Source organism: Schistocerca serialis, chromosome 2, assembly GCF_023864345.2.
Source record: "Schistocerca serialis cubense isolate TAMUIC-IGC-003099 chromosome 2, iqSchSeri2.2, whole genome shotgun sequence".
Taxonomy (NCBI): domain Eukaryota; kingdom Metazoa; phylum Arthropoda; class Insecta; order Orthoptera; family Acrididae; genus Schistocerca; species Schistocerca serialis.
In genome coordinates, this window is record NC_064639.1 from 510,814,738 (window position 1) to 510,827,329 (window position 12,592).

Sequence of the window (12,592 nt, forward strand, 5' to 3'; positions counted from 1 at the left end):
AACTACAGTTGTGTCTTTGGCGAGTGCTTGCGGAAAGAAGACATTTGTCGATTCGAAAACACATTCAAAACATGGTACTGGGCCGGTGTTAACGTCTAATGCCAAGCTGCAGTGCGGCCGACCAAGCTCCCACTGGCGAATCGTTTAATGACAGCATCCGTCCATATGGATATGCGATCGGGTAAAATCATTGGCCCAATTATCTACTGCAGGAATAAGCATTGTATCGACATGCAGTGTCGTCTAATGCAAATGAGAAAGGTGCTGTGCATTCTTTTGCACGACTTACTGCAACGAAACGTACAGCTCGATACGCTACACTGATATTGCTTGCAAGGTTTTGACGTCCCCCCTAGCCCAAGATTGTCCTGCTGTTTGCGATGGAGCTTGGTGTTTGGGCGGCCACTAGCGACGGATGTCTGCAAACTCAAGTCTCTCCAGTAGGCCCTGCCAAATGGCTTCTGTAGATGGCGGCCTGACTTTAAAGAACAAACTGTCGGAAGGCGACAGTTGTGCTACAGATGGATTATTAAAGGCACGATACGTTAAAATGACTGCGACAGATATGCACTTAAATATAAATAAGAACTCGCCGTTGGCAAATACCAACATACTCTTTGCTGGAGCCGAAATTTGATTGGTTTATAGATCTCGAATTGATGTTTAATTCGAAGGGCATACGCTATGGAATGTTGTGCGCTTTCATCTGGTAGGCAGTTTAGTCACTTATTTCATACACACGCTATCTGCCACGTACACGCGTCGATGTTACTACTGAGTGGCGTTTCGCACGGAGAAGGAGTGACCGCAAAAGCGTGCTTTACGTAAATTTCTTCGACGATGATGGGATTCGAACCCACGCGTGCAGAGCACATTGGATTAGCAGTCCAACGCCTTAACCACTCGGCCACCTCGTCTGCTGGAACTACAGTTGTGTCTTTGGCGAGTGCTTGCGGAAAGAAGACATTTGTCGATTCGAAAACACATTCAAAACATGGTACTGGGCCGGTGTTAACGTCTAATGCCAAGCTGCAGTGCGGCCGACCAAGCTCCCACTGGCGAATCGTTTAATGACAGCATCCGTCCATATGGATATGCGATCGGGTAAAATCATTGGCCCAATTATCTACTGCAGGAATAAGCATTGTATCGACATGCAGTGTCGTCTAATGCAAATGAGAAAGGTGCTGTGCATTCTTTTGCACGACTTACTGCAACGAAACGTACAGCTCGATACGCTACACTGATATTGCTTGCAAGGTTTTGACGTCCCCCCTAGCCCAAGATTGTCCTGCTGTTTGCGATGGAGCTTGGTGTTTGGGCGGCCACTAGCGACGGATGTCTGCAAACTCAAGTCTCTCCAGTAGGCCCTGCCAAATGGCTTCTGTAGATGGCGGCCTGACTTTAAAGAGATGGATTATTAAAGGCACGATACGTTAAAATGACTGCGACAGATATGCACTTAAATATAAATAAGAACTCGTCGTTGGCAAATACCAACATACTCTTTGCTGGAGCCGAAATTTGATTGGTTTATAGATCTCGAATTGATGTTTAATTCGAAGGGCATACGCTATGGAATGTTGTGCGCTTTCATCTGGTAGGCAGTTTAGTCACTTATTTCATACACACGCTATCTGCCACGTACACGCGTCGATGTTACTACTGAGTGGCGTTTCGCACGGAGAAGGAGTGACCGCAAAAGCGTGCTTTACGTAAATTTCTTCGACGAGGATGGGATTCGAACCCACGCGTGCAGAGCACATTGGATTAGCAGTCCAACGCCTTAACCACTCGGCCACCTCGTCTGCTGGAACTACAGTTGTGTCTTTGGCGAGTGCTTGCGGAAAGAAGACATTTGTCGATTCGAAAACACATTCAAAACATGGTACTGGGCCGGTGTTAACGTCTAATGCCAAGCTGCAGTGCGGCCGACCAAGCTCCCACTGGCGAATCGTTTAATGACAGCATCCGTCCATATGGATATGCGATCGGGTAAAATCATTGGCCCAATTATCTACTGCAGGAATAAGCATTGTATCGACATGCAGTGTCGTCTAATGCAAATGAGAAAGGTGCTGTGCATTCTTTTGCACGACTTACTGCAACGAAACGTACAGCTCGATACGCTACACTGATATTGCTTGCAAGGTTTTGACGTCCCCCCTAGCCCAAGATTGTCCTGCTGTTTGCGATGGAGCTTGGTGTTTGGGCGGCCACTAGCGACGGATGTCTGCAAACTCAAGTCTCTCCAGTAGGCCCTGCCAAATGGCTTCTGTAGATGGCGGCCTGACTTTAAAGAACAAACTGTCGGAAGGCGACAGTTGTGCTACAGATGGATTATTAAAGGCACGATACGTTAAAATGACTGCGACAGATATGCACTTAAATATAAATAAGAACTCGCCGTTCGCAAATACCAACATACTCTTTGCTGGAGCCGAAATTTGATTGGTTTATAGATCTCGAATTGATGTTTAATTCGAAGGGCATACGCTATGGAATGTTGTGCGCTTTCATCTGGTAGGCAGTTTAGTCACTTATTTCATACACACGCTATCTGCCACGTACACGCGTCGATGTTACTACTGAGTGGCGTTTCGCACGGAGAAGGAGTGACCGCAAAAGCGTGCTTTACGTAAATTTCTTCGACGATGATGGGATTCGAACCCACGCGTGCAGAGCACATTGGATTAGCAGTCCAACGCCTTAACCACTCGGCCACCTCGTCTGCTGGAACTACAGTTGTGTCTTTGGCGAGTGCTTGCGGAAAGAAGACATTTGTCGATTCGAAAACACATTCAAAACATGGTACTGGGCCGGTGTTAACGTCTAATGCCAAGCTGCAGTGCGGCCGACCAAGCTCCCACTGGCGAATCGTTTAATGACAGCATCCGTCCATATGGATATGCGATCGGGTAAAATCATTGGCCCAATTATCTACTGCAGGAATAAGCATTGTATCGACATGCAGTGTCGTCTAATGCAAATGAGAAAGGTGCTGTGCATTCTTTTGCACGACTTACTGCAACGAAACGTACAGCTCGATACGCTACACTGATATTGCTTGCAAGGTTTTGACGTCCCCCCTAGCCCAAGATTGTCCTGCTGTTTGCGATGGAGCTTGGTGTTTGGGCGGCCACTAGCGACGGATGTCTGCAAACTCAAGTCTCTCCAGTAGGCCCTGCCAAATGGCTTCTGTAGATGGCGGCCTGACTTTAAAGAGATGGATTATTAAAGGCACGATACGTTAAAATGACTGCGACAGATATGCACTTAAATATAAATAAGAACTCGTCGTTGGCAAATACCAACATACTCTTTGCTGGAGCCGAAATTTGATTGGTTTATAGATCTCGAATTGATGTTTAATTCGAAGGGCATACGCTATGGAATGTTGTGCGCTTTCATCTGGTAGGCAGTTTAGTCACTTATTTCATACACACGCTATCTGCCACGTACACGCGTCGATGTTACTACTGAGTGGCGTTTCGCACGGAGAAGGAGTGACCGCAAAAGCGTGCTTTACGTAAATTTCTTCGACGAGGATGGGATTCGAACCCACGCGTGCAGAGCACATTGGATTAGCAGTCCAACGCCTTAACCACTCGGCCACCTCGTCTGCTGGAACTACAGTTGTGTCTTTGGCGAGTGCTTGCGGAAAGAAGACATTTGTCGATTCGAAAACACATTCAAAACATGGTACTGGGCCGGTGTTAACGTCTAATGCCAAGCTGCAGTGCGGCCGACCAAGCTCCCACTGGCGAATCGTTTAATGACAGCATCCGTCCATATGGATATGCGATCGGGTAAAATCATTGGCCCAATTATCTACTGCAGGAATAAGCATTGTATCGACATGCAGTGTCGTCTAATGCAAATGAGAAAGGTGCTGTGCATTCTTTTGCACGACTTACTGCAACGAAACGTACAGCTCGATACGCTACACTGATATTGCTTGCAAGGTTTTGACGTCCCCCCTAGCCCAAGATTGTCCTGCTGTTTGCGATGGAGCTTGGTGTTTGGGCGGCCACTAGCGACGGATGTCTGCAAACTCAAGTCTCTCCAGTAGGCCCTGCCAAATGGCTTCTGTAGATGGCGGCCTGACTTTAAAGAGATGGATTATTAAAGGCACGATACGTTAAAATGACTGCGACAGATATGCACTTAAATATAAATAAGAACTCGTCGTTGGCAAATACCAACATACTCTTTGCTGGAGCCGAAATTTGATTGGTTTATAGATCTCGAATTGATGTTTAATTCGAAGGGCATACGCTATGGAATGTTGTGCGCTTTCATCTGGTAGGCAGTTTAGTCACTTATTTCATACACACGCTATCTGCCACGTACACGCGTCGATGTTACTACTGAGTGGCGTTTCGCACGGAGAAGGAGTGACCGCAAAAGCGTGATTTACGTAAATTTCTTCGACGAGGATGGGATTCGAACCCACGCGTGCAGAGCACATTGGATTAGCAGTCCAACGCCTTAACCACTCGGCCACCTCGTCTGCTGGAACTACAGTTGTGTCTTTGGCGAGTGCTTGCGGAAAGAAGACATTTGTCGATTCGAAAACACATTCAAAACATGGTACTGGGCCGGTGTTAACGTCTAATGCCAAGCTGCAGTGCGGCCGACCAAGCTCCCACTGGCGAATCGTTTAATGACAGCATCCGTCCATATGGATATGCGATCGGGTAAAATCATTGGCCCAATTATCTACTGCAGGAATAAGCATTGTATCGACATGCAGTGTCGTCTAATGCAAATGAGAAAGGTGCTGTGCATTCTTTTGCACGACTTACTGCAACGAAACGTACAGCTCGATACGCTACACTGATATTGCTTGCAAGGTTTTGACGTCCCCCCTAGCCCAAGATTGTCCTGCTGTTTGCGATGGAGCTTGGTGTTTGGGCGGCCACTAGCGACGGATGTCTGCAAACTCAAGTCTCTCCAGTAGGCCCTGCCAAATGGCTTCTGTAGATGGCGGCCTGACTTTAAAGAGATGGATTATTAAAGGCACGATACGTTAAAATGACTGCGACAGATATGCACTTAAATATAAATAAGAACTCGTCGTTGGCAAATACCAACATACTCTTTGCTGGAGCCGAAATTTGATTGGTTTATAGATCTCGAATTGATGTTTAATTCGAAGGGCATACGCTATGGAATGTTGTGCGCTTTCATCTGGTAGGCAGTTTAGTCACTTATTTCATACACACGCTATCTGCCACGTACACGCGTCGATGTTACTACTGAGTGGCGTTTCGCACGGAGAAGGAGTGACCGCAAAAGCGTGCTTTACGTAAATTTCTTCGACGAGGATGGGATTCGAACCCACGCGTGCAGAGCACATTGGATTAGCAGTCCAACGCCTTAACCACTCGGCCACCTCGTCTGCTGGAACTACAGTTGTGTCTTTGGCGAGTGCTTGCGGAAAGAAGACATTTGTCGATTCGAAAACACATTCAAAACATGGTACTGGGCCGGTGTTAACGTCTAATGCCAAGCTGCAGTGCGGCCGACCAAGCTCCCACTGGCGAATCGTTTAATGACAGCATCCGTCCATATGGATATGCGATCGGGTAAAATCATTGGCCCAATTATCTACTGCAGGAATAAGCATTGTATCGACATGCAGTGTCGTCTAATGCAAATGAGAAAGGTGCTGTGCATTCTTTTGCACGACTTACTGCAACGAAACGTACAGCTCGATACGCTACACTGATATTGCTTGCAAGGTTTTGACGTCCCCCCTAGCCCAAGATTGTCCTGCTGTTTGCGATGGAGCTTGGTGTTTGGGCGGCCACTAGCGACGGATGTCTGCAAACTCAAGTCTCTCCAGTAGGCCCTGCCAAATGGCTTCTGTAGATGGCGGCCTGACTTTAAAGAACAAACTGTCGGAAGGCGACAGTTGTGCTACAGATGGATTATTAAAGGCACGATACGTTAAAATGACTGCGACAGATATGCACTTAAATATAAATAAGAACTCGCCGTTCGCAAATACCAACATACTCTTTGCTGGAGCCGAAATTTGATTGGTTTATAGATCTCGAATTGATGTTTAATTCGAAGGGCATACGCTATGGAATGTTGTGCGCTTTCATCTGGTAGGCAGTTTAGTCACTTATTTCATACACACGCTATCTGCCACGTACACGCGTCGATGTTACTACTGAGTGGCGTTTCGCACGGAGAAGGAGTGACCGCAAAAGCGTGCTTTACGTAAATTTCTTCGACGATGATGGGATTCGAACCCACGCGTGCAGAGCACATTGGATTAGCAGTCCAACGCCTTAACCACTCGGCCACCTCGTCTGCTGGAAATACAGTTGTGTCTTTGGCGAGTGCTTGCGGAAAGAAGACATTTGTCGATTCGAAAACACATTCAAAACATGGTACTGGGCCGGTGTTAACGTCTAATGCCAAGCTGCAGTGCGGCCGACCAAGCTCCCACTGGCGAATCGTTTAATGACAGCATCCGTCCATATGGATATGCGATCGGGTAAAATCATTGGCCCAATTATCTACTGCAGGAATAAGCATTGTATCGACATGCAGTGTCGTCTAATGCAAATGAGAAAGGTGCTGTGCATTCTTTTGCACGACTTACTGCAACGAAACGTACAGCTCGATACGCTACACTGATATTGCTTGCAAGGTTTTGACGTCCCCCCTAGCCCAAGATTGTCCTGCTGTTTGCGATGGAGCTTGGTGTTTGGGCGGCCACTAGCGACGGATGTCTGCAAACTCAAGTCTCTCCAGTAGGCCCTGCCAAATGGCTTCTGTAGATGGCGGCCTGACTTTAAAGAGATGGATTATTAAAGGCACGATACGTTAAAATGACTGCGACAGATATGCACTTAAATATAAATAAGAACTCGTCGTTGGCAAATACCAACATACTCTTTGCTGGAGCCGAAATTTGATTGGTTTATAGATCTCGAATTGATGTTTAATTCGAAGGGCATACGCTATGGAATGTTGTGCGCTTTCATCTGGTAGGCAGTTTAGTCACTTATTTCATACACACGCTATCTGCCACGTACACGCGTCGATGTTACTACTGAGTGGCGTTTCGCACGGAGAAGGAGTGACCGCAAAAGCGTGCTTTACGTAAATTTCTTCGACGAGGATGGGATTCGAACCCACGCGTGCAGAGCACATTGGATTAGCAGTCCAACGCCTTAACCACTCGGCCACCTCGTCTGCTGGAACTACAGTTGTGTCTTTGGCGAGTGCTTGCGGAAAGAAGACATTTGTCGATTCGAAAACACATTCAAAACATGGTACTGGGCCGGTGTTAACGTCTAATGCCAAGCTGCAGTGCGGCCGACCAAGCTCCCACTGGCGAATCGTTTAATGACAGCATCCGTCCATATGGATATGCGATCGGGTAAAATCATTGGCCCAATTATCTACTGCAGGAATAAGCATTGTATCGACATGCAGTGTCGTCTAATGCAAATGAGAAAGGTGCTGTGCATTCTTTTGCACGACTTACTGCAACGAAACGTACAGCTCGATACGCTACACTGATATTGCTTGCAAGGTTTTGACGTCCCCCCTAGCCCAAGATTGTCCTGCTGTTTGCGATGGAGCTTGGTGTTTGGGCGGCCACTAGCGACGGATGTCTGCAAACTCAAGTCTCTCCAGTAGGCCCTGCCAAATGGCTTCTGTAGATGGCGGCCTGACTTTAAAGAACAAACTGTCGGAAGGCGACAGTTGTGCTACAGATGGATTATTAAAGGCACGATACGTTAAAATGACTGCGACAGATATGCACTTAAATATAAATAAGAACTCGTCGTTCGCAAATACCAACATACTCTTTGCTGGAGCCGAAATTTGATTGGTTTATAGATCTCGAATTGATGTTTAATTCGAAGGGCATACGCTATGGAATGTTGTGCGCTTTCATCTGGTAGGCAGTTTAGTCACTTATTTCATACACACGCTATCTGCCACGTACACGCGTCGATGTTACTACTGAGTGGCGTTTCGCACGGAGAAGGAGTGACCGCAAAAGCGTGCTTTACGTAAATTTCTTCGACGATGATGGGATTCGAACCCACGCGTGCAGAGCACATTGGATTAGCAGTCCAACGCCTTAACCACTCGGCCACCTCGTCTGCTGGAACTACAGTTGTGTCTTTGGCGAGTGCTTGCGGAAAGAAGACATTTGTCGATTCGAAAACACATTCAAAACATGGTACTGGGCCGGTGTTAACGTCTAATGCCAAGCTGCAGTGCGGCCGACCAAGCTCCCACTGGCGAATCGTTTAATGACAGCATCCGTCCATATGGATATGCGATCGGGTAAAATCATTGGCCCAATTATCTACTGCAGGAATAAGCATTGTATCGACATGCAGTGTCGTCTAATGCAAATGAGAAAGGTGCTGTGCATTCTTTTGCACGACTTACTGCAACGAAACGTACAGCTCGATACGCTACACTGATATTGCTTGCAAGGTTTTGACGTCCCCCCTAGCCCAAGATTGTCCTGCTGTTTGCGATGGAGCTTGGTGTTTGGGCGGCCACTAGCGACGGATGTCTGCAAACTCAAGTCTCTCCAGTAGGCCCTGCCAAATGGCTTCTGTAGATGGCGGCCTGACTTTAAAGAGATGGATTATTAAAGGCACGATACGTTAAAATGACTGCGACAGATATGCACTTAAATATAAATAAGAACTCGTCGTTGGCAAATACCAACATACTCTTTGCTGGAGCCGAAATTTGATTGGTTTATAGATCTCGAATTGATGTTTAATTCGAAGGGCATACGCTATGGAATGTTGTGCGCTTTCATCTGGTAGGCAGTTTAGTCACTTATTTCATACACACGCTATCTGCCACGTACACGCGTCGATGTTACTACTGAGTGGCGTTTCGCACGGAGAAGGAGTGACCGCAAAAGCGTGCTTTACGTAAATTTCTTCGACGAGGATGGGATTCGAACCCACGCGTGCAGAGCACATTGGATTAGCAGTCCAACGCCTTAACCACTCGGCCACCTCGTCTGCTGGAACTACAGTTGTGTCTTTGGCGAGTGCTTGCGGAAAGAAGACATTTGTCGATTCGAAAACACATTCAAAACATGGTACTGGGCCGGTGTTAACGTCTAATGCCAAGCTGCAGTGCGGCCGACCAAGCTCCCACTGGCGAATCGTTTAATGACAGCATCCGTCCATATGGATATGCGATCGGGTAAAATCATTGGCCCAATTATCTACTGCAGGAATAAGCATTGTATCGACATGCAGTGTCGTCTAATGCAAATGAGAAAGGTGCTGTGCATTCTTTTGCACGACTTACTGCAACGAAACGTACAGCTCGATACGCTACACTGATATTGCTTGCAAGGTTTTGACGTCCCCCCTAGCCCAAGATTGTCCTGCTGTTTGCGATGGAGCTTGGTGTTTGGGCGGCCACTAGCGACGGATGTCTGCAAACTCAAGTCTCTCCAGTAGGCCCTGCCAAATGGCTTCTGTAGATGGCGGCCTGACTTTAAAGAACAAACTGTCGGAAGGCGACAGTTGTGCTACAGATGGATTATTAAAGGCACGATACGTTAAAATGACTGCGACAGATATGCACTTAAATATAAATAAGAACTCGTCGTTGGCAAATACCAACATACTCTTTGCTGGAGCCGAAATTTGATTGGTTTATAGATCTCGAATTGATGTTTAATTCGAAGGGCATACGCTATGGAATGTTGTGCGCTTTCATCTGGTAGGCAGTTTAGTCACTTATTTCATACACACGCTATCTGCCACGTACACGCGTCGATGTTACTACTGAGTGGCGTTTCGCACGGAGAAGGAGTGACCGCAAAAGCGTGCTTTACGTAAATTTCTTCGACGAGGATGGGATTCGAACCCACGCGTGCAGAGCACATTGGATTAGCAGTCCAACGCCTTAACCACTCGGCCACCTCGTCTGCTGGAACTACAGTTGTGTCTTTGGCGAGTGCTTGCGGAAAGAAGACATTTGTCGATTCGAAAACACATTCAAAACATGGTACTGGGCCGGTGTTAACGTCTAATGCCAAGCTGCAGTGCGGCCGACCAAGCTCCCACTGGCGAATCGTTTAATGACAGCATCCGTCCATATGGATATGCGATCGGGTAAAATCATTGGCCCAATTATCTACTGCAGGAATAAGCATTGTATCGACATGCAGTGTCGTCTAATGCAAATGAGAAAGGTGCTGTGCATTCTTTTGCACGACTTACTGCAACGAAACGTACAGCTCGATACGCTACACTGATATTGCTTGCAAGGTTTTGACGTCCCCCCTAGCCCAAGATTGTCCTGCTGTTTGCGATGGAGCTTGGTGTTTGGGCGGCCACTAGCGACGGATGTCTGCAAACTCAAGTCTCTCCAGTAGGCCCTGCCAAATGGTTTCTGTAGATGGCGGCCTGACTTTAAAGAACAAACTGTCGGAAGGCGACAGTTGTGCTACAGATGGATTATTAAAGGCACGATACGTTAAAATGACTGCGACAGATATGCACTTAAATATAAATAAGAACTCGTCGTTCGCAAATACCAACATACTCTTTGCTGGAGCCGAAATTTGATTGGTTTATAGATCTCGAATTGATGTTTAATTCGAAGGGCATACGCTATGGAATGTTGTGCGCTTTCATCTGGTAGGCAGTTTAGTCACTTATTTCATACACACGCTATCTGCCACGTACACGCGTCGATGTTACTACTGAGTGGCGTTTCGCACGGAGAAGGAGTGACCGCAAAAGCGTGCTTTACGTAAATTTCTTCGACGAGGATGGGATTCGAACCCACGCGTGCAGAGCACATTGGATTAGCAGTCCAACGCCTTAACCACTCGGCCACCTTTTTTTTTTTTTTTTTTTTTTTTTTTTATTTTTTTTTTATTTTCTTAGACTCGAACTCGGATCGTTGGATTCAAAGTCCAGAGTGCTAACCATTACACCATTTTTTTTTTTTTTTTTTTTTTTTTTTTTTTTTTTTTGTGCCTGACTCTTGTGTGAAGCAAACGGAGAGTGGTCAGGTCCTTGCAGGTGGAGACAAGGCGGGTAGGGGTCGAAACCCGAGGCCTGCCCGCGATGGCTCCCCCCACCCATCCCTGACGCACTCCTTCGAGCAGACACTTGTTATAAACCTGTGGTTCTTATCTTTGCTGTTATATAATTATTTTGTCGGTTAGAGTTGTTAACCCTCTGCTCCGAGGTATATAATGCTGACACATTTGTAAATAAACATTTCTTCTTTGTCGTGTGTCGTTTGTGTGTTTTGGTCCATATCCAAAGACATTCCTCTTCCATTAGAGGTGTGAAATTGTCATGAATAAGCAACAAGGAAAGGGAGACTATTGAAAAGAAATACATTGACCAGGTATAACAGAAAGTATAACTTAAGAAAAAAGAAATATAGAAATAAAACAGAATACATTTCTTCTTGACTGGCTTCCATCGGCCAATGTGGTCATCCTATGCCATGTTTCTCAAAAGTGATGTCCATCATGTTGCCGAATAATTTTTTACTGTCAGTGACACATTGAATTTTCCAGTAGGCCAGCTCCATGTAGGTTAGAAAACTAATAAAATCGTCCTCTCCACGAACATTAATGATATAGTTAACATAGTGCCCCAGGATCCACATTACCGTATTGTTTTTTGTGGCAGGGTAAAACTTTTTGTCGGGACGCATTAGGATATCCAGCTTCAGATTGTCTTCCGCGCTCCTTGAGAGTACGGCGATCCTCTGCGTGACCCATCGCCAATTCAGTGCATGGCCACCGCAGGTAAACCGATGGATCAGAGAATCGATGAGCCCACAACAGAGACAGAGATTTGTGTCACTTAACCCAATTGCATGTAGCTTTTCATTGGTGACAATCGTGTTATTTACCACCCTGTACCAGGTTGAAGCAACATCCGAAGAGTGTACTTTCAAGCTGACGTTGGCCCACACCGTTGTCCAGTCGGTAGTCGGATACTTCTGTTCGATTGTATTTGGGGCCGCCGACTTTTCCCACTCACGTTGCAAGTCCCGAGTTGACAGTGGTCGTCGCCGTAGAACATCCACATCTGCATAACTAACATGAAGGAAAAATTCTCTGATGTGTTTCAATTTGTAATGGATTTTTCCGACGTCAATCGGTGGTCGCACACTCGCTGGACGCACTGTGAGGAACAAGTTTTGAGTAACAGTGCAGTGGCTGTCATGGATTAAAGTCGTGGTCCGCTTGATGTACAAGGCCATTGCCTTCCCGGCGATGTTAATTAACTCAAGCCCACCAGTAGTTCTCGACTTGGCCAGCGTATCGGAGGACAATTTAAATATGTTTCCCTTCCAGATGAATTGATTGGCAACCTGCATGATCTTTCTGGCCTGAAGCTTGGGAATGGGAAAGAACTGTGCAACATAATACGCCTTGGAGAAGACGTAGGTATTGAGAATCCTGATTTTTTCGATAATGTTCACAGCACGCCAGCGACATTCGACAATGGTACCTTGTATCAGATGCGTCACTGACTTCCAATTGGAGGCCGCCATTTTGAGAGGGCACCTATTCAAGGTGATTCCTAGT

The 12,592-nt window shown here is 46.5% G+C and overlaps 12 non-coding genes across 12 annotated transcripts; all 12 read right to left on the reverse strand.

The window, feature by feature from the left end:
- Positions 1-835: 835 nt before the first annotated feature.
- Positions 836-917, reverse strand: Trnas-gcu (transfer RNA serine (anticodon GCU)). Its single transcript has one exon. It is a non-coding gene; the product is annotated as a tRNA-Ser (tRNA).
- Positions 918-1,726: 809 nt separating this feature from the next.
- Trnas-gcu (transfer RNA serine (anticodon GCU)) lies at positions 1,727-1,808 on the reverse strand. The gene has a single exon. It is a non-coding gene; the product is annotated as a tRNA-Ser (tRNA).
- Positions 1,809-2,649: 841 nt separating this feature from the next.
- Trnas-gcu (transfer RNA serine (anticodon GCU)) lies at positions 2,650-2,731 on the reverse strand. Its single transcript has one exon. It is a non-coding gene; the product is annotated as a tRNA-Ser (tRNA).
- An 809-nt stretch (positions 2,732-3,540) lies between these two features.
- Positions 3,541-3,622, reverse strand: Trnas-gcu (transfer RNA serine (anticodon GCU)). Its single transcript has one exon. It is a non-coding gene; the product is annotated as a tRNA-Ser (tRNA).
- Positions 3,623-4,431: 809 nt separating this feature from the next.
- Trnas-gcu (transfer RNA serine (anticodon GCU)) lies at positions 4,432-4,513 on the reverse strand. Its single transcript has one exon. It is a non-coding gene; the product is annotated as a tRNA-Ser (tRNA).
- Positions 4,514-5,322: 809 nt separating this feature from the next.
- Trnas-gcu (transfer RNA serine (anticodon GCU)) lies at positions 5,323-5,404 on the reverse strand. The gene has a single exon. It is a non-coding gene; the product is annotated as a tRNA-Ser (tRNA).
- Positions 5,405-6,245: 841 nt separating this feature from the next.
- On the reverse strand, positions 6,246-6,327 carry Trnas-gcu (transfer RNA serine (anticodon GCU)). The gene has a single exon. It is a non-coding gene; the product is annotated as a tRNA-Ser (tRNA).
- Positions 6,328-7,136: 809 nt separating this feature from the next.
- Trnas-gcu (transfer RNA serine (anticodon GCU)) lies at positions 7,137-7,218 on the reverse strand. The gene has a single exon. It is a non-coding gene; the product is annotated as a tRNA-Ser (tRNA).
- Positions 7,219-8,059: 841 nt separating this feature from the next.
- Trnas-gcu (transfer RNA serine (anticodon GCU)) lies at positions 8,060-8,141 on the reverse strand. The gene has a single exon. It is a non-coding gene; the product is annotated as a tRNA-Ser (tRNA).
- An 809-nt stretch (positions 8,142-8,950) lies between these two features.
- Positions 8,951-9,032, reverse strand: Trnas-gcu (transfer RNA serine (anticodon GCU)). The gene has a single exon. It is a non-coding gene; the product is annotated as a tRNA-Ser (tRNA).
- An 841-nt stretch (positions 9,033-9,873) lies between these two features.
- Trnas-gcu (transfer RNA serine (anticodon GCU)) lies at positions 9,874-9,955 on the reverse strand. Its single transcript has one exon. It is a non-coding gene; the product is annotated as a tRNA-Ser (tRNA).
- An 841-nt stretch (positions 9,956-10,796) lies between these two features.
- Positions 10,797-10,878, reverse strand: Trnas-gcu (transfer RNA serine (anticodon GCU)). Its single transcript has one exon. It is a non-coding gene; the product is annotated as a tRNA-Ser (tRNA).
- Positions 10,879-12,592: the final 1,714 nt, after the last annotated feature.